Below are 17,596 nucleotides of genomic sequence, written 5' to 3'. Positions count from 1 at the left end.
AGTCCCCGAGTCCCTGAGCCTGCCGGGCCGAGACGCCCGGGCGTGACGACGAGGCTGCTGCCCGCCCCGAGCAGCCCTCCAGCTGGGCAGGCCGCCCCGACGCCGAGGGGACGTCACGGTGCTGCCGGAGAACAGCGTGGAGAGAAGCTTCTCTCGGGGCAGCGACTTCCGGGAGCCGAGACGCCTGCGTCCGAGGGCTCCTCACAGAGGCCACGTTAGAGCCACGCACGGACACCCACTGTTTCTGCACCCAAATAAAACCTCACTCCGTTCTGTGTGGACTTTCTGAAAGCGCCTTGTATCGCCAGGCATGCTGGGGGGCGGGGGACCAACCCCCAATGACAAAAGGGTCCCCCAGACGTCTGGGGGCCCGGGCCCGGCTCTCACGACTCTGTTGCTGCTTCTATCTTTGGGGGCCCCCGTTTCTCCATCACTAACACCCGGGAATTGGGTTCAGGGACTGAGCCCCCCCACCACGTGATCAGGAACTTTAGTCTTCCCCGTGTGGGCGCCAGGATCCGAGAGCCCCGAGCTGGGATAACCTCGAGCTGGTGGAGCGGGCGCGGGAAACCACGTGCGGCTTTTGTCCACACACGGCCTGCAGGCCCAGCGCTGACCCCCGCCCAGGCCAGGCAGCCAGGCCAGCCCGGGGATTCCGCCCTGCCCAGGTGTCAGCTTCACGCGCGAGGGCTGCCTCTCCCCCGGCCACACACAGGGCTCCGAGTCTGGGAGAGGCACGCGTGTGGCACTCGGGGGCAGAGGCCGCTGACGGAGTAGCAGGTGCAGAAGGAGCCCCAGCTGGCTCTGCGCCTGCAGAGAGGCCGGCCCTGGTCAGCGAGGGCGCAGGTTCCAGCAGGAGCCCGCCGGGCCTCGCGGCTCCGTCGGCTCCCCCAGGTCTCAGGCCTGCACAGAGCAGACTCCGAGGACTCTCGCGCGGGATTTGCCATCAGACTCCGGTGCCTGCACAACTCTCCCCGTGTGGGCAGAGCCCGGACTCATCTGCCGTCTCTGCTGTCTGCCCCTCAACGCAGCCTCCAACGCCCTGGGCTGTCGGTGCAGGGCCAGCAGCTGGGCCGCGGGGGCCGCCCCAAGCACAGGGAGGTGTCAGGCAGCAGCCCCGGCCTTGCCCCACCAGCTCCAGGGCTCCCCACTCCCACCCGTGACAACCAAGGACAGCACTGGTCACTGCCCAGTGTGCCCTGGAGACAAAACCACCCCGGGCGACAGCCCTGCTGGAAGGAACCTCCTGCAGGCACCAAGTAAGGAAGCCAGGGCAGAGACCACGGCCTGGGCCGGCAGGCCCCTCCTACGGTCGTCACTCAGATCCATCAGGCTCCCGTGAGGAAGGCTGCCACCTGCCTTTCAGCTCTGCAGTGGGCGGTGCCTGCCTGCCCAGCCCCGCCTCCGCCAGCCCAGCCCCGCCTCCCACCAGCTCAGCCCCGCCTCCCACCAGCCCAGCCCCGCCTCCGCCAGCCCAGCCCCACCTCCCACCAGCTCAGCCCCGCCTCCCGCCAGCCCAGCCCCGCCTCCGCCAGCCCAGCCCCGCCTCCCACCAGCTCAGCCCCACCTCCGCCAGCCCAGCCCCGCCTCCCACCAGCCCAGCCCCGCCTCCCATCAGCTCAGCCCCGCCTCCCGCCAGCCCAGCCCCGCCTCTGCCAGCCCAGCCCCGCCTCCCGCCAGCCCAGCCTCGCCTCCTGCCAGCCCAGCCCCACCTCCGCCAGCCCAGCCCCACCTCCCACCAGCTCAGCCCCACCTCCGCCAGCCCAGCCCCGCCTCCCACCAGCTCAGCCTCGCCTCCCGCCAGCCCAGCCCCGCCTCCCATCAGCTCAGCCCCGCCTCCTGCCAGCCCAGCCCCGCCTCCACCAGCCCAGCCTCGCCTCCTGCCAGCCCAGCCCCGCCTCCCATCAGCTCAGCCCCGCCTCCCGCCAGCTCAGCCCCGCCTCCGCCAGCTCAGCCCCGCCTCCCGCCAGCCCAGCCCAGCCCCGCCTCCGCCAGCCCAGCCCCGCCTCCCACCAGCTCAGCCTCGCCTCCTGCCAGCCCAGCCCCGCCTCCCATCAGCTCAGCCCCGCCTTCCGCCAGCCCAGCCCCGCCTCCCATCAGCCCAGCCCCGCCTCCGCCAGCCGAGCCCCGCCTCCGCCAGCCGAGCCCCGCCTCCCGCCAGCCCAGCCCCGCCTCCGCCAGCCCAGCCCCGCCTCCTGCACTCTTGCCCCACCCACTGCAGGATTATCAGCAGCCGGAGGAAGTTCTGTGACTTTTCCGGAACTCTCCAGCAAACACGTGACAATGCCAAATCCTCTCCCTGTTGTCTCAGCCGGAGTTTGCTAGTGGAATATTTCTTTGAGCACACGAGGGGGGTTTACCACACTCACTGAGGGGCCGATGTCATGGCACAGCTGGCTACGCCATCACCTGCAGCACTGGCATCATGTATGAGCACCTGGTCAAGTCCCGGCTGCTCCAGCCCCGATCCAGCTCCCTGCTAATGCACCCGGGAGAGCAGAGAAGACGGCCAAGTGCCCGGGCCCCTGCACCCATGAGGGAGACCCAGACGAAGCTCCAGGCTCCTGGCTTGGGACGGGCCCAGCCCTGGCCATCGCTGCCATTTGCAGAGTGAACCAGTGGATGGAAGACACCTCTCTCTCTCTCTCTCTCTCTCTCTCCCTCTTTCAAATGAATAAACAAACCTTTTTACAACAGGAAACAATTGGTAGTTGATGGAAAATGGAAATAAAGTTTACTTTGGTGCAAAAAGCATTGAAACCTGTGTGTACAGAGGGTCTTCCAAAGGCTCACGGGAAACTCATACTATGGAGAAACCGTGCACCGTTTCCACGACTTTTTGCACCAAAATAAACTTAGCTTTTAATCCGTTCTGCCAGAGCGTCTCTGAAGCGCCCTCCTGTACTCTAACCCAGAGGGCACGGAAGCCCCTTCTCGCTCAGAGCTTCGGCCCAGTGTTGGAGGTGACCGGACCTCAGCGATGTCCCCACACTGGGCAAAGCCGCAAACCTGCAGGAGAGCCCACAGGACAGGCCCCGCCCGCACCGCCCGCCTGTCACTGCTCCAACGGCCCAGCGGCCCACCCCACGCGGCTCCCACCCTGGGGCTCCACTCCCTGCAGCTGCCCAGCAGCCCTGGGCCACGGCTCGGGGAGTTCACGTGCCTGGTACCCACCCACGGCGCACCAGGGGGAAGGAATGGGTCAGGGCCCTGCTCAGGAGCCAGGGCAGCGGGGAGGAGCCGGCTCGCCCGTCCAGTCTCTCCCAGTGACAGCAGGCACCGCCCGCAGGCGCACACCTGCCACTCTCGGCAAAGCAGCCAGGCGCAGGGACCAGCGGCTTCCTCTCTAGAGACCCAGGGCTGTCATCCATCCATCTTGTCGCCTGCCACACCCAGGTGTTAGATCCTGGGGAGGGACCCCTGGGCTCCATCCCCCCACCGACAGGCACCAACAAGGAGCCCCAGAGGGTGCCTGGCCCCACTGCTGAGCCAGCTCGCAGGCTGAAAACAGCCTTGAGACGCAAGGCGGCCAGAGCCAAAGACGTCAGGACAAACACGGAGTTGGGGGCACTGCCATGCAGCTGAGCCGAGAGCCAACGGCCGGGCACAGAGCGGACACAGGCACAGACATGCCACGCGCGGCTCCCTCTCCGCAGAGGGCTTGCACGGCCAAGGACTCGCCTTCCACCTCCCCCTGCCCCCGCCCCTGCCCCCACATGGGCCGAGAGGAGGCGGAGACAGAGCCGAGTGGGACCCCAGCCCAGCCCCCTTCCTCTTAGCACTGCAGCCAGCAAGGCCCGGCTCTGTGAGGTCACCAGGCACGCAAGGACCCCACGGCTGGCCCCATCCCCAGGGAGAGGGATCCGCCCCACCCCACGGACCCCTCGCTCCACCTCTGTGCCTGGAGCCTGCGGCCCACAGAGGGCCTCTCCAGGCCCCTCCCTGTGACCCGCCTGGTCCCCGGGGCCACGAGTGCTCGCCCCAGCTCCTTCCTGGCAGAGCCCCAGCCAGCGCCACGCTCCGGCGCATTTCTCTTCTTCCTTTTCCAATCGCCCTCCTGGGAGAGAGAAGCAAAGCCAGGCTTTGGAAGACACCCAGCCCGCCCGCCGGTGCATCCGAGATCCGTCAGCCCTGGCGCTGCAGCCCTGAGGGGGACCCGGGGGGCCCTGAAGGCGGCTGCGGGGTGCACGCTGCCTCTCCCCCGCCCCAGCGTTGTGGATTTCAGGGCAGGACCTGTGCCCACTCCCCACCGTGCATCCCCATACGCCGTTCTGGCTCCGAGCCCTGGGAACAGCACCTCGTGCACGCCGAGGGCTCCTCTGTCTGCTTCCGACCCCCCACCTCCCCTCAGCAACCCGTGCGAGGATCTGTGGGGTGCACAGATGATCCGACGTCATTGCTGTAAACCCCTTGGTCACTGCCTCCTCAGAGCCTCGTTCAGACAAGCTGAGCCTCCAGGGAGGGCCTGGCCCTCGCCCCACCTCCAATCCCTCCCCCTTCCTGCAGGGCAGGGTCTGCCGGGGGTGAACTGTGGTGGCCCCAAAAAGGAGCTGTTGAAGTCTCAACCCCTGGGACCTCTGGACGTGGCCTCACCTGGAAACGGGGTCCTGGGTGAGGCCCTGGAGCCACGTATCGTAGGACCGCTGGGGACCCGAAGCCAGGAGAGGTGGGGACGGCTTCCCCCAGATGCCAGAGGCAGCCCGGGTCTGTCCCCGTCTCCGCCACCCCCTGCAGAGGGGACAGCCCCCCCCCAGGATGCCCTGGAGCAGCCACGCCCAGTCTCCGGTTTTGGCAGAGAGCAGCTGCCGTGGGCACAGGCATGTTTGGGCTTCTCCACCTCGTCCATGCTGCCCGCTGGTGGGGGCCGGGGGTCGGCAGCAGCAACAGAGCCCGTGAGCCTGAAGTAGTCCATATCCGACCTTCCACCCCCGAGCCTGCGGGACGTCCGGCAGCAGGACAGGAGGGGCCCCTGGAGAGGACTCTGCCCCGGCCCTCGGGTGCCCTCAGCAGGGCTGGGGTTGGGGGCAGGACTGTCCCAGGATGCACTCTTGGGAGGCGCTGACGCTCTGAGCGGGGCCCCAGCGCTGTGGCACCTGGGGCAGCTGTCTGGTCTCAGTGCTGGCACTGACACCTCCTGGCCTTGCAGAGCCTGGGGCACCGTCCCCGGAGCCCGGCCGGCAGACCCCACCCTGGCAGGTGCTGCTCAGAGCCCTGGGCCCCATCTCCACGTGACGGCGCGTGCCTGCAGGGGCGCCCCCCCAACCAGGCTCTGCGGCAGCCCCCAGGTGCACCGAGCAGGGACTGCGGGCGAGCAGGTGGGCCGGGCGCCTCCCTCGCCAGCTTTCCCATTCCCGGCATCTCAGGCAGCGCCGTGTCTGAGCTCCGGGACGGGCGCTGTAAATTTAGAACTTGGGAAGGCTGCCTGCTCTCGGGGGGGGGGGGCGTCTTGGCTTGCAGGGTGGGGAGGGGAGGGGACCCGCCCACGGCTGCACCCTCACCGCAGAAAGGGACACCTGCCCCAGCACAAAGGGCAGCAGCGTCCCCAGGGCCGGGTCCCCGCAAGGGCCGGGGACACCTCCCGAGGGGGACCCCTCCTCCTCTTCCCACACCCTGCTAAAAATACCAGTGCTTCTGGCAGAAAACACCCCCAGTCTCCCCAGAACATAAGCCTCCCGGAGCCGGAGAAGGGAGCAGCTCTACCTCGCAGGCGCACAGACGGATGCCTGGAACGGGAGCACGACCCACTCTGGGAATCCCGCGCTTCTCGGCCGCGCCCTGCACATGTGGGGGAGGGGCCTGCGTGGCTGCGCCTGGGCTGCAGGCCCGAGCGGGGGTCTCCGTGCCGTGTGTGGGTTCCTTTCAGGCCTCCGCTTACTGTGGCGAGGGAGACGCCTCCTGCACTGCCCTGGCACTGTCACTGCCCAACACATCCCAGCGCCGTCCGGGTCCCCGGGAGAGAGGAGCCAGCAGGCAGCGGGGTGGGGAGGGGCGGGAGGGTCTGCTGAGCCGGGAGCTGAAGGCAGGGTGGGGGCCACGCAGGGCTGGGGGTCCTGACCCGGCGACTGCTCGGCGGAGGCGGCCTCTGTGCAGCCAGCGGGGAGGAGCTGCAGACGGGAGGCCCGAGCCGGGCTTGTGATGGGCGGGGGGCTGCGGAGATGGACAGGAGGCAGACCCAAGGCTGGGGAGACCTCGTTTGGGAGGTTGGAGAGAGGCAGGTGACACAAGTCAGGGATGGGGCCAGGCCTCCAGGGCAGGAGCCGCTGATGCCACCACACAGGGCAGACCAGCCCGGGGTGGGGGGTGCCTGTCCCCTCTCTCGGTGACGCTGGGAGAGGAGTGAAGCACCGCCGAGGGCCCGCTGTCCCCAGGTCACCTGCAGTCCTGGGCACGAGCCAGGCTCAGGGACTCAGTCCCGAGCTGGGCCAGGCAGCCCCGGGCAGCGGCTGCCCTCGTCCCGAGGCAGGCTGGGGAGGCAGCCACCCGACAAGGCAGAGCGTGGGGTCTGCACCCGGCCCTGCTGATACCGGTGTGAAGCCGGGCGTGAGCCCCGTCCTCCAGGGAACCCTGACGCCTGGGGAGGCTGCCGAGCTCCAGCTGCCGGAGCCGGGACCCGAACCCACGCGCCGGCTCCAGAAAGCTCACCGAAAAGGGGAAGGAGAAAGGAGAGCTCGTTTGGTACAAAATGATGTTCCTAAGACGTGGGAAAACGCACGGAGAAAACTGTGCGTGGATTTCAGAAACAGTCCTGGCACTGAAACCAACGCGTGCGTTTAATTCCATCTTCCCACGACCTGTGAGGCTCTCTTGCATTTCTGCTCTCCCTCCAGGCCCCGCCCTTTGCCCCCTGGCAGGACGAACCCCGGCGTGGGGAAGGGAAGAGCCCCCCCCCCAGCCGGGAGCCCACACTCTCCTCCTTACGGAGCCTGGTCCAGGCATCCATGCCCTGGCCACTCCCACTGGCTGGCAGCGTGGAGGACAGCACCAACCCCACCCAACCTCGACCAGCCCTCTGCTCGGGCTGCACCTGCCAGGCGGGGAATTCTCCAAAAAGCGTCCCCATCACTCCCAAGACCAACCCAGGCCAGCACCAGCTCTGCCCAGCCCGGGCACCCAGGCAGGAGGTGATGGGCAGGGGACGCCTCTCAGTGCCAGGCCCCTCGGGCCCCCAGCGGCTGAGCCTGGGGCGGGGCGGCCTGGGCCATCTCTGGTCAGTCCAGGCAGCTCTTGGCGAGATCTGCGGTTCTAATTTTTTCCTTATTATAAAGTTATACATATTCACTACAGAAAAATTTAGAAACTACACATATGCAAAAAGAAGAAAATAAAAATAACCCATAATCCCACTAACCCGAAATAACTCCCGCTAGCACGGAGCCCACATGCTCCCTCTCCCGACTGTCCCACGCGTGGAAATGTATTTTCGGTACCGAGTGGGGTCACACGGCACGCCCGCTTGCTGGCTTCTCCCCCTCAGCTCCCTGCCACCCCAGGCCGTCGGGGCTCTCCGACGCCACTCTGCTAACGGCTGCAAAACCAAAGACCGGCTGAAGACGGGCAGGGAAATCTGGAAGCCCCAGACCGCAGCAAAGCACTCAGCACGAACACGCCCTCGGTAACCGAGCTTCTCTCCCTGTTTGGTCCTAACCCTCTGGCATTCAGACACCAAGGCTGGCACCCGACTGGGCGTCCCGCCGGGCTGCACTGCCCCCGGGAGGGTGAGCGGTCATCCCTGGCGTTTGAAGACTGGGTGCCATCAGGAGTCTAAACAGGGCCACGCTGGGTCCTGAGCAGACCAGGAGGGGCCCTGAGGGGGGCAGGGGCGGGGCCTGGGACCCAGGGCTCCCATCGGCTCTGCCAGGACCGAGGCGCGGCCCTGGACTGCGGACAGGACGCTGACCTTGGGAGCATGGCTGCAAACCCAACAGCATCCACGGCACAAGCAAGGCGACAGCCGCTGCGCCCTGGGGAGGGGAGCTCGAGGCTGTCCCCACACACCTGCGTCTCCCTCTGCATCGTCCCCCCATGCTCCCAGGAAGCCCCCTGAGGACAGCCCCACCGTGCCACGTGCAAAGTGAGGACAGGGAGACCCCTGCCCGTGGGAAGGCGGCGACAGTGCCCGCAGTCCCAGAGAGAACAGGATTCAGGGGCTCCGGTGTGGGGCAGACGGCCCCTGCGCCTGCAGGAATCCCACCTGAATCTGAGAAGCCCCCAGCCACAGCCAGCGGAGCCCAGGCCCGGGCTGGGGATGCCACAGGAAGGCAGTCCAGGCTAGGCTGGTGGCCTCAGCACTGACCACGCCACAGGACACGGGTCCTCCCTGCCCCTCCATGTTGGCCTGCCCCTCCGGTGGGGGGCTCGAGGGCTACAGGAGAGCAGTGCGTTGTCCTAGGGCCACCTCAAGCCCACCCCCTTCTGCCCCTGCCCCGGTCTCCTTGGCAGGATGGGGGCTGCTAAGAGCTTGGATCGCCCACAGAAGTGAGGGCGGGGGCCAGGTCCCCGAGGAGCCAGGCGCATGGCAGCACCCCTCCCGCAATGCTCTCCGCCGCCCGTCCTCTGGGGAGTGCCACCGAGACCCCGAGTGTCACCGAGACCCCGACTGTCACCGGGTGGCTGCTGCCTTGGGCCTCCCTGCTCCTCCTCCCTCCCACGTGCAAACCGACTCACCCGAATGAGTCAGACACTCGGCTGCCCAGCCGCCCCCCCTGCTTCCCCCCCCGGCTCTCAGAGCAGCCGCACAGCCAGGGCCGACTGCACAGGACACGGCAGGGTGGCAGACCCCAGAGACAGGACGAGGCTCCACCATGCTGGGGACCAGCGTCGTGAAGGGAGAACCGCCGCGCTGAGCTGGCTGCATTTGCTGGGGTCGCTGGCCACTGCGTCTCACAGAGCCTGAGTCCCCCAGGGGCCAGGAAGGGGCCGTGTGCCCCCTGCAAGCACAAGCCATCCCGGAGCAGGGCTGGTCCCCTGCACAGGCCACTCAGCACCGATGACCGGGGGCCGCCAACAGGGCCATCTCAGTGGGACCCTCCCTCGGCAGCACCCAGGGACCCCCTTGCCCTGTCCCCACGTTCTCTCGTGGCTGTGAAGCCAGCCGTGCGGGGGGGGGGGGTGCTGCTGGATGCACGGGTGGATGGACAGATGGACGGGAGGATGGACAGGTGGACGGGTGGACGGACAGATGGACGCGTGGATGGACAGATGGACGGGTGGATGGACAGGTGGACGGGTGGATGGACAGGTGGATGGGTGGATGGGCAGGTGGACGGGTGGATGGGCAAGTGGGTGGACGGGTGGATGGGCAAGTGGATGGACAGATGGACGGGTGGATGGACGGATGGACGGGTGGACGGGTGGATGGACAGGTGGACAGGTGGATGGACAGATGGACGGGTGGATGGACAGATGGACGCGTGGATGGACAGATGGACGGGTGGATGGACAGATGGACGCGTGGATGGACAGATGGACGGTGGATGGACAGGTGGATGGACAGATGGACGGGTGGATGACAGATGGACGCGTGGATGGACAGATGGACGCGTGGATGGACAGATGGACGGGTGGATGGACAGATGGACGCGTGGATGGACAGATGGACACGTGGAGGGATGATGGGTGCATGCGCAAAGGCTCAGGCTGCAGGCAGGAACGGGAGCCTCCCCTGCCGTCCCCCAAGCCTCCCCGGGGCAGCCCCCAAGGCCCCATCCTGTGACTCCCAAGGCAGGCAGGTGTGACCACGGTCAGGGCAGGGCAGCCTTGGGGCCACCTCCCTCCTGAAGCCCACCAGCTCCTCACTGGAGCAGAGCTTCCAAGGCGAGCAGGGTTGGGAGACCCCTCGGGGCCAGCAGCCCTGCCTCTGGGACAGTCCGCCCCAGCAGAGGTGGCAGACAGAGGCGCATCTCAGAGGTGGGCAGGCAACAGGTGTTCCCGTGGGGTCGGGGCGTCCGTGCTCTTGCAAAGCCCAGAAGCCCCCGCCGTGGGAGGTCAGTGTAAGCCCCACAGATCAGACAGTGGCCCAGGAGCAAACCCTGTCCCGTGGGTAACAAGGCCGGAGCAGCCCACGCACGTGCAGAGCACCCAGAGGGGCCGGCACTGTGGTGCAGTGGACTAAGCCTCTGCCTGTGCCACCGCACATATGGGCGCCATCCCATACGGGCGCCAGGTAGAGTCCCGGCTGCTCTTCTTCCGATCCAGCTCCCTGTCGTGGCCCGGAAAAGCAGCAGCAAAGACGGCCCAGGTGCTCAGGCCCCTGCACCCACGTGGGAGACCCAGAGGAAGCTCCTTGCTTAGGATCAGCCCGGCTCCAGCCGCAGGGACACTTAGCGGGTGAACCAGCGGACGCAAGATCTCTGCCTCTCAAATAAATAAAATCATTCAAAATAAATAAATAAGAGAAAGACGACTGATAAGAAAAATTCTCCATGGAAACACAGACGAGGCGTGCGGTCACAGACGCGAGCCCTCCAGGGCTGCGGACTTGGCCGCGTGCAGGCCTGGCCCAGACCTTCCGGGAGAACCGCAGCTGAGGTTCGTACGCCTGCCGGTAAAGGGAGTGAGCCCTGCGGAGAGCTCTCTGAATACTTCCAGGTTTCTGGGAAGACACCCGTGCAGTTTTACACTAAAATCTCGATCTAGGACGATGGGTTGACCTGAGCACCCGCTGTGGGCGCCAGTTCGAGTCCCGGCTGCTCCACTTCCAGCCAGCTCCCTGCTAACACACCTGGGAAAGCAATGGAGGATGGGCCAAGTGCTTGGGCCCCTGCCCCCGCGTGGGAGACCCGGATGGAGCTCCTGGCTCCTGGCTTCGGCCTGGCCCCGCCCCTGGTTGCAGCCGTGTGGGGAGTGAAGCAGTGGGTGGAATGTTAATCTCTAACTGCCTTTCAAATGAACATTTTTAGAAATGTAAGACGTGCACGCCCTTCGCACGCATGAAATATTCTCCAAAGAAGCTCAGAGTCAGGGAGACCCAGCGCTCGGGCTCTGGAGGACCTGCCTGTGAGGGGTCAGAGGTCAGACGGCCAGGGCAGCCGGGCTGGGGCGGGCACAGGGCCTGCCAGCTCACCTGGGCGCCTCCGTGTGGGGGAGCAACACCGTGAGCCTCCTGCTGGGCTCCCAGACCCATAAGGCCGACAACAGCGTCAGACTCACCCAGACCACGCCTGCACATACCCAGACATGCCTACACAAGCCCCAGACCACCCCTGCACACGCCAAGACCGTGCCTGCATATGCCCCAGGACACGCCTGCACACACTCCAGGCCACGCCTGCACATGAACATGCCCCAGGCCATGCCTGCACACACACAGACCACACCTGCACACACACAGACCACGCCTGCACACACCCAGGACACGCCTGCACACACACAGACCACGCCTGCACACACAGACCACGCCTGCACATACCCAGGACACCCCTGCACACGCCCCAGGCCACCCCTGCACACACACAGACCATGCCTGCACATGCCCCAGACCACCCCTGCACAGGCCAAGACCATGCCTGCACATGCCCCAGGACACGCCTGCACACACTCCAGGCCACAAATGCACACATCCAGACCACGCATGAACATGCCCAGGCCATGCCTGCACACACCCAGAGCACACCTGCATATGCCCCAGAACACACCTGCACATAGACCCAGACCACACATACACACACACCCAGGCCACGCCTCCACACACATGTGCATCCGAATTTTGAGGCGGCCCTAGGCCCTCCTGACGGGGACGACAGAGTAAGGGGCCATGACCAGGGCCCTCAGCTCCTCCCAGGAGCCTGTCCCAGCCACACAACGCTTCCTCTTCCCGCAGTCATCGCACACTCACAGTCGCGTGGTCACATGCGCACACACAGGGACACGCCAGCTCACACACACATGCACAGGGACACGCCAGCCCATTGCTCACACTCACAGGGACACGCCAGCCCACTGCTCACACACATGTACAGGGACACGCCAGCCCACTGCTCACACACACACTCACAGGGACACGCAGCCCACTGCTCACACACACACTCACAGGGACACGCCAGCACACTGCTCACACACACACACTCACAGGGACACGCCAGCCCACTGCTCACACACACAGGGACACACCAGCCCACTGCTCACACTCACAGGGACACGCCAGCCCACTGCTCACACACACACTCACAGGGACACACCAGCACACTGCTCACACGCACACTCACAGGGACACGCCAGCACACTGCTCACACACACACTCACAGGGACACGCCAGCCCACTGCTCACACGCACAGGGACACGCCAGCCCACTGCTCACACGCACACTCAGCCATCCTAGTCCTCCATTGCCCTCTAGGGACACCTTCTGTGATGGGCATGGAGGTCCGGGTGGACGCTGACACTAAGCCAAGCGGGGCACACAGAACTCCAGGGCTTCCTGTCGCTGCATCCAAGTCTGATGTTGCCTTCGGTGGGGAGGCCGTGGGCAAGTGTGGGAGCCGGTTCAGGGGACCGGGTGCTCAGTGGGGGAGGACGGGATGGCAACTCGCAGGTGGTGCCTTAGGCCCCCCATGGTGTGCCAGGGTTTCCAGCACACCCCTCCCGTCCCGTCCCCTTCTTCCTGCACAGAGCACCGAGCCTCAGAGGGGCCCCAAGTCCGAGCCCAGCCCCTTCTTTGTGGGGAGCGGACCCCAGGCTGGGGAAGGGGGTGGCGAGCTCTGCCTGGGCCGGCCGCCGGGGCTTCCACGTGCAGAGGCTGAAGGCGGGTGTGAGCGGCTTCTAGCATCTGTGGGAGCCTGGGGGCCCCCTGCCCTGACACGCGGGCACCCGGACTGCACCTGTGAGCGCCCGGACGTGCCGGCTCTGGGATGGCCCCGGCACCCTCGCCGGGGACCGCTGGCCCGCCGGCCGCGGAGGGCTGAAGCCCGGACGAGACATCGGCGGCACAACCCACACTGATCCTCGACAATTAGGCCGCCGTCTCCGAGCCCTAACCAGCTTTAAATTGAATCAGGGCGAAATCACCAGAATGAAAAGAGCCCAAGCCAGCGCCTTTCAATTCTGGCACCGGGAACGAGAGAGAGTTGTACATTTCATAGCGGCCTCCTGCCCCGTAATGAACAGGAAGAATAAATTAGATTCCGGGCGCCGGGTGTATTTATGCAATTCCATTGCGTGCCCATGAGCAAGCCCGGTTCTCGGCAAGATAAAAATGAGCTCTCCGAGAGGCTCGCGCTAAATAAATGGAGTGATTCGGGGCTTAGCGGGGCGCAGGGACGAGGAGCCAAAGGATGGACGGCGTCAAAACGGGAAACAGACGCGGAGGTGCTTGGGCACGCTCGGCGCGCGGTGCAACGGCACCGAGGGGCAGCGCTGCAGGCCTGGCACTGAGTGACCCGACGCCCTCCCCCAACACGCGAGCCCAGTGATGGCAAAGCCGCTGGGTGCCCCCTGCACACAGCCAGCACAAAGTCAGACCCCAGGACCCGCGCCAGGCCTCGGAGCCACCGGGCTCCTATGGGGAGAACTTCCTCATGTGGTTCTCCTTAGTTTTAAGATTTACTTTATCTGAAAGAGTTGCAGAGAGAGAGAGACAGAGAGGGAGAGGGAGGCCGGCGCCGCGGCTCACTAGGCTAATCCTCCGCCTTGCGGCGCCGGCACACTGGGTTCTGGTCCCAGTCGGGGCGCCGGTTTCTGTCCCGGTTGCCCCTCTTCCAGGCCAGCTCTCTGCTGTGGCCAGGGAGTGCAGTAGAGGACTTGGGCCCTGCACCCCATGGGAGACCAGGATGAGTACCTGGCTCCTGCCATCGGATCAGCGCGGTGCGCCGGCCGCAGCACGCTGGCCGCAGCGGCCATTGGCAAAAGGCCACGGCAAAAGGAAGACCTTTCTCTCTCTCTCTCTCTCTCTCTCTCACTGTCCACTCTGCCTGTCAAAAAAAAAAAAAAAAAAAAAAAAAGAGAGAGAGAGAGGGCGAGGGAGAGGGAGAATCTTCTGTCTGCTGGTTCACTTCCCAAAGTGGCCACAATAGCCAGAGCTGAGCCAGGCCAAAGCCAGGAGCCAGGAGCTTCTCCCAGGTCTCCCACGTGGGTGCAGAGGCCCAAGGACTTGGGCCATCTTCTACTGCCTTTCCAGGCCACAGCAGAGAGCTGGGTCAGAAGTAGAGCAGCCAGGACTCGAACCAGCGCCCGTAGGGGATTCTGGTGCACCCGCCACACACAGTGCCGGCCCCTCTTCGGCTTTTGTCTCAGCCGCCTCGATTTCACCAGCAGCTGTTCTTCCTCTCCCTTCCAGAAGGTTCTCTCCATCCTCTCTCTGGCTTGTTTCAAGGCCCTCAGCTCTGACAGCAGCAGCACCCGTGGCTGGAGCACCCAAGAGCACGGTGTCCCTCGTGTGCCCACACACCGAGCCACAGACTGTTTTGTCACCGCCGTCCCCTGCGTGGGGATACCACAAAGAGCGACCATCAGGAAGAAACCACAGTGGCTGCCCACATGCGAATCCCGGCCACCTTCGTGTTTCCCGACTTCCCAAAGCCACCAAGGAAGTCGTGTCCCCAAGTCTGAGCTGCCTCTGGGGCCAGCTCCATCGTCACTGTCACTCCTCGGGGATCAGACGGGCACGGGAGGCCAGCGACAGTCACCCCAGGAGGCCGGCATCGCCCCTAGCCCAGGGGAGCCCCTCAGGCCCCGTCACCCCACATCACCTCCATCACACGCACGGAGCTGAGGTCTCCCTGCCGACTGCTCCTTCGTCAGACCTCGGGGGAGCAGAAACGGACAAACAAGCCGGCAGCGACACACGGGCCTTGACGGCGAGACTCGTCCAGCAGGTGAAGCGCCCTGTGGCCGGCGTGGGGGGGACAGCCGCCCCAGACAGCGGCAGTCACGGAAGCCACAGCATCAAGAGAACGGGGCTGAGGACACTGGGCACACAGGGGCTGCAACCGTGCCCGGTGCAGGGCAGCTGAGAGACGCTGGCGCGGTGCCCGCGGGAAGCTGGGTGCCCGGGGCCGGTCAGCGGCGGGAGCTGCTCCTCACGCCGGCCGACCCCTTTCTGCACCAACTGCTCAAGTTTCCGTCTGACCTTGCGAACAGACACGGGGCCAGGGATGACCCGAGAGGAACTTCGGGGCCCAGGGAGACCGGGGTGAGCCTGCGGAGCAGGGGGCAGGGCGGCAAGGACTCAGCGCAGCGGGAACACGGGAGAGGGTCCGGTCCAGCTGGGGGGCCGGGCGGACTGCAGGAGGTCCCGCAGGCAGCATCCCTTGGGAGGATGTCCAGAGAAAAGCACCGGCCTCGGTCCCCTGCCCGGCCGGAGGCTCGTGCCCCTCCCCGGGGTGGGGCTCCCTGTGTCTGTGCCTCCCGGCGCTGACGGAAGGAGGTATCGGTGGGACCAGGAGGACGGGGAGGTCCCCAGGCCTGGGGAACCCACGTGGAGAAGGAACCCGGGGAGGAGCAGGGACTGGGGAGGAGAGAAGAGGACGGAAGTGCAGGGAGTCTGCGGGGACCCCTCAAGCCTGCGCCCCCACACCCACCAGCTCCGCCAGCCCGACGTCCCCTGCCACACCGTGGCCACCAGGCTCCGGAGGCTCCAGCCGGCCCCCTGCCTCGAGGACTCGGAGTGGGTGTCCCCAGCCTCCTCCCGATTATATAACCAGGACTCCCCGCCCCCACCCTCCCGGCGTGGGGGGTGACAGCTGCTGCACCGCGCCCCTCCCCCGAGTGCCAGGGATCGGAACCAGCACGAAATGAAAACACGCCGCTGCCACCAACACCGCCTACCACACCACGACGGGCGAGAAGAGGGGGCTCCAGGACCCGAGGCTCCTTTGCTCTCCTTCTGGAAAAACAGCGGGTCCTGGGGGCCCCCCCTTGTCACTGCCCGTGCTGGTGGAGGCTGGGGGGGGGGGGCTAAACAGCCCGGCCCGGCGGCCACCGCCCGCTGCTCTGTTTCTGCCCGGGGCCCAGAGGCAGCGAGGGCTCCGTCCTCCCGAGTCGCGTTCCCCGCCTCGCAAACACTTCTGGGAGACAGGGGAGGCCCTGACTCCCTCCCAGGGGACCCTGCCCGCTGGACCTCCTGCCTGGCCCCTGCCACCCCGCCCGCTGCTCCCACAGGCTCACCCCGCACTCCCCAGGCCCCTGCTGTCGAGGGGGAGCGAGCAGGCCGTGGAAAGTTCCTCTCGGGTCACCCCTGCCCCCGAAAACATGGCACACGTTCAGAGCACACACGTGTGTCTACCACATGCCAAGCCACGCCGCTGCCACCTGGACACATCCCCCACGTGTGAACTCACCTTACAGAGCCAATCGCCTCCCAGTGGTGACAGGTGGGCCCAGGGAAGTCCCAGCCGTGCAGTGTCCCAGGGGCCAGCTCCCTGGCTCTCCCTCTCTGCTGTCACCTCCACCATCCCCCTGGGCACGGGGAACAGCCAAAGCCCCAGACGTCAGTGCCACGGTGTACTCCACACAGGGCCACGCCCCCAGCCTTGTGGATGGCCGTGCCCATTCACGCCACAGGTAAACCGAGCCTTCCCACGATGCATTGCCACCGAGACCCCACAACCGCCAAGCTCTGTCTGCCCCAGGCGCTGGACTCCAGGCCCTCCAACGGGCAGGGGCGACGATGGCCTGTGCACGCCCACCCCAAGTGCCCCAGAAGAGCACCGCTCCGTCCCTTCCTTGTTTATAAGGCCCACGACGGGGCAGGCACCTTGCTCGGGGCTGAGTGCCGAAGCTGACTGCCGGGCCCTGCTCCCCAGCTAAGCACGGACATGAGCCGGCCACGGAGCCCAGCAGGTGAACAGCCACGTGACGGGCAGGCGGTCAGGGGCTCGGAGACCCGCGTCCTCAGGCAGAGCCCTCCTGCAGCTTCCCACTGACAACCTGCTGCCATGGGAGGGGCCCCGGGAGAACCGCGGCAGGACCCTCGTGAGCCCAGACCCCGGCAGGCTCTCCCATCCCCTCCCACCTCAGAGCCGGAGCTGGGTTCTCTTTGCCCAAACACAAGCACCAGGAGCCCAGACAGGAAGTGCATGCCTCGCATTCCAGAGAACAGCGGGCTCAGCCTCAGTTTCCCCGTCAGTGAGGGCTCCCCCACATCCCCGCAGGCTTGCCGTGCACCTGCAGGTGCCTGCCCCACCTACCCACATGGCCTCGGTGCCTGGCACACAGTAGGTGCTCAACACTTGCACACTGCCTACTTTTAGCGGATCCTCATAAAAACGCCACGAGCTGGCGGGAGCTGCCGGCAGCCAACGTCACTGGGCCAAGCGCAGGAGCAGAGAGGGGCTCACGTGGACCGCAGGGTGTGCCGTCTGCTACTCTCCTCCTTCCTTCTCTCAAGGCCCGGAGGTGCCGTGAGCATCATCCCCCGTTGCACAGGGAGGGACGGAGGCCAGCCACAGGGAGCTGCACCGCCCAAGGCCGCCTGTCCCCAGAGCCACGCCCACAGCAGTCACAGCCCAGCAGGCAAGCAACAGACGCGCCCCGGGGCTCCGCCAGGCACAGGCGGATTCTGAGGGTCGTTCCGGGAGGACTCGAGGGTGGACAGGGCTCAGGCCAGCGAGGCGGAAGCTCGGCACCCTGGCCGGCCCCGGCCCACTCCTCTAGGGCTGGCAG

General features: G+C 66.2%; 1 protein-coding gene across 13 annotated transcripts in view; it reads right to left on the bottom strand.

The window, feature by feature from the left end:
• RBFOX3 (RNA binding fox-1 homolog 3) overlaps positions 1–17,596 on the bottom strand; it is a 321,834-nt gene that overhangs the window by 266,032 nt on the left and 38,206 nt on the right. Inside the window, exon 1 of one of the 13 annotated variants that reach the window (XM_089316673.1) lies at positions 16,273–16,380. The exons of the other annotated variants lie outside the window; for them this stretch is intronic. The gene's annotated coding sequence lies outside the window, so the exon portion shown is untranslated. Of the gene's footprint in view, positions 1–16,272; positions 16,381–17,596 lie in introns of those variants that run through there. 13 annotated transcript variants of the gene reach the window in all.

Source organism: Oryctolagus cuniculus, chromosome 17, assembly GCF_051225735.1.
Source record: "Oryctolagus cuniculus isolate XC-2025 breed Fujian yellow rabbit chromosome 17, ASM5122573v1, whole genome shotgun sequence".
Lineage (NCBI taxonomy): Eukaryota > Metazoa > Chordata > Mammalia > Lagomorpha > Leporidae > Oryctolagus > Oryctolagus cuniculus.
This window is presented reverse-complemented; position numbering and strand designations above follow the sequence as displayed.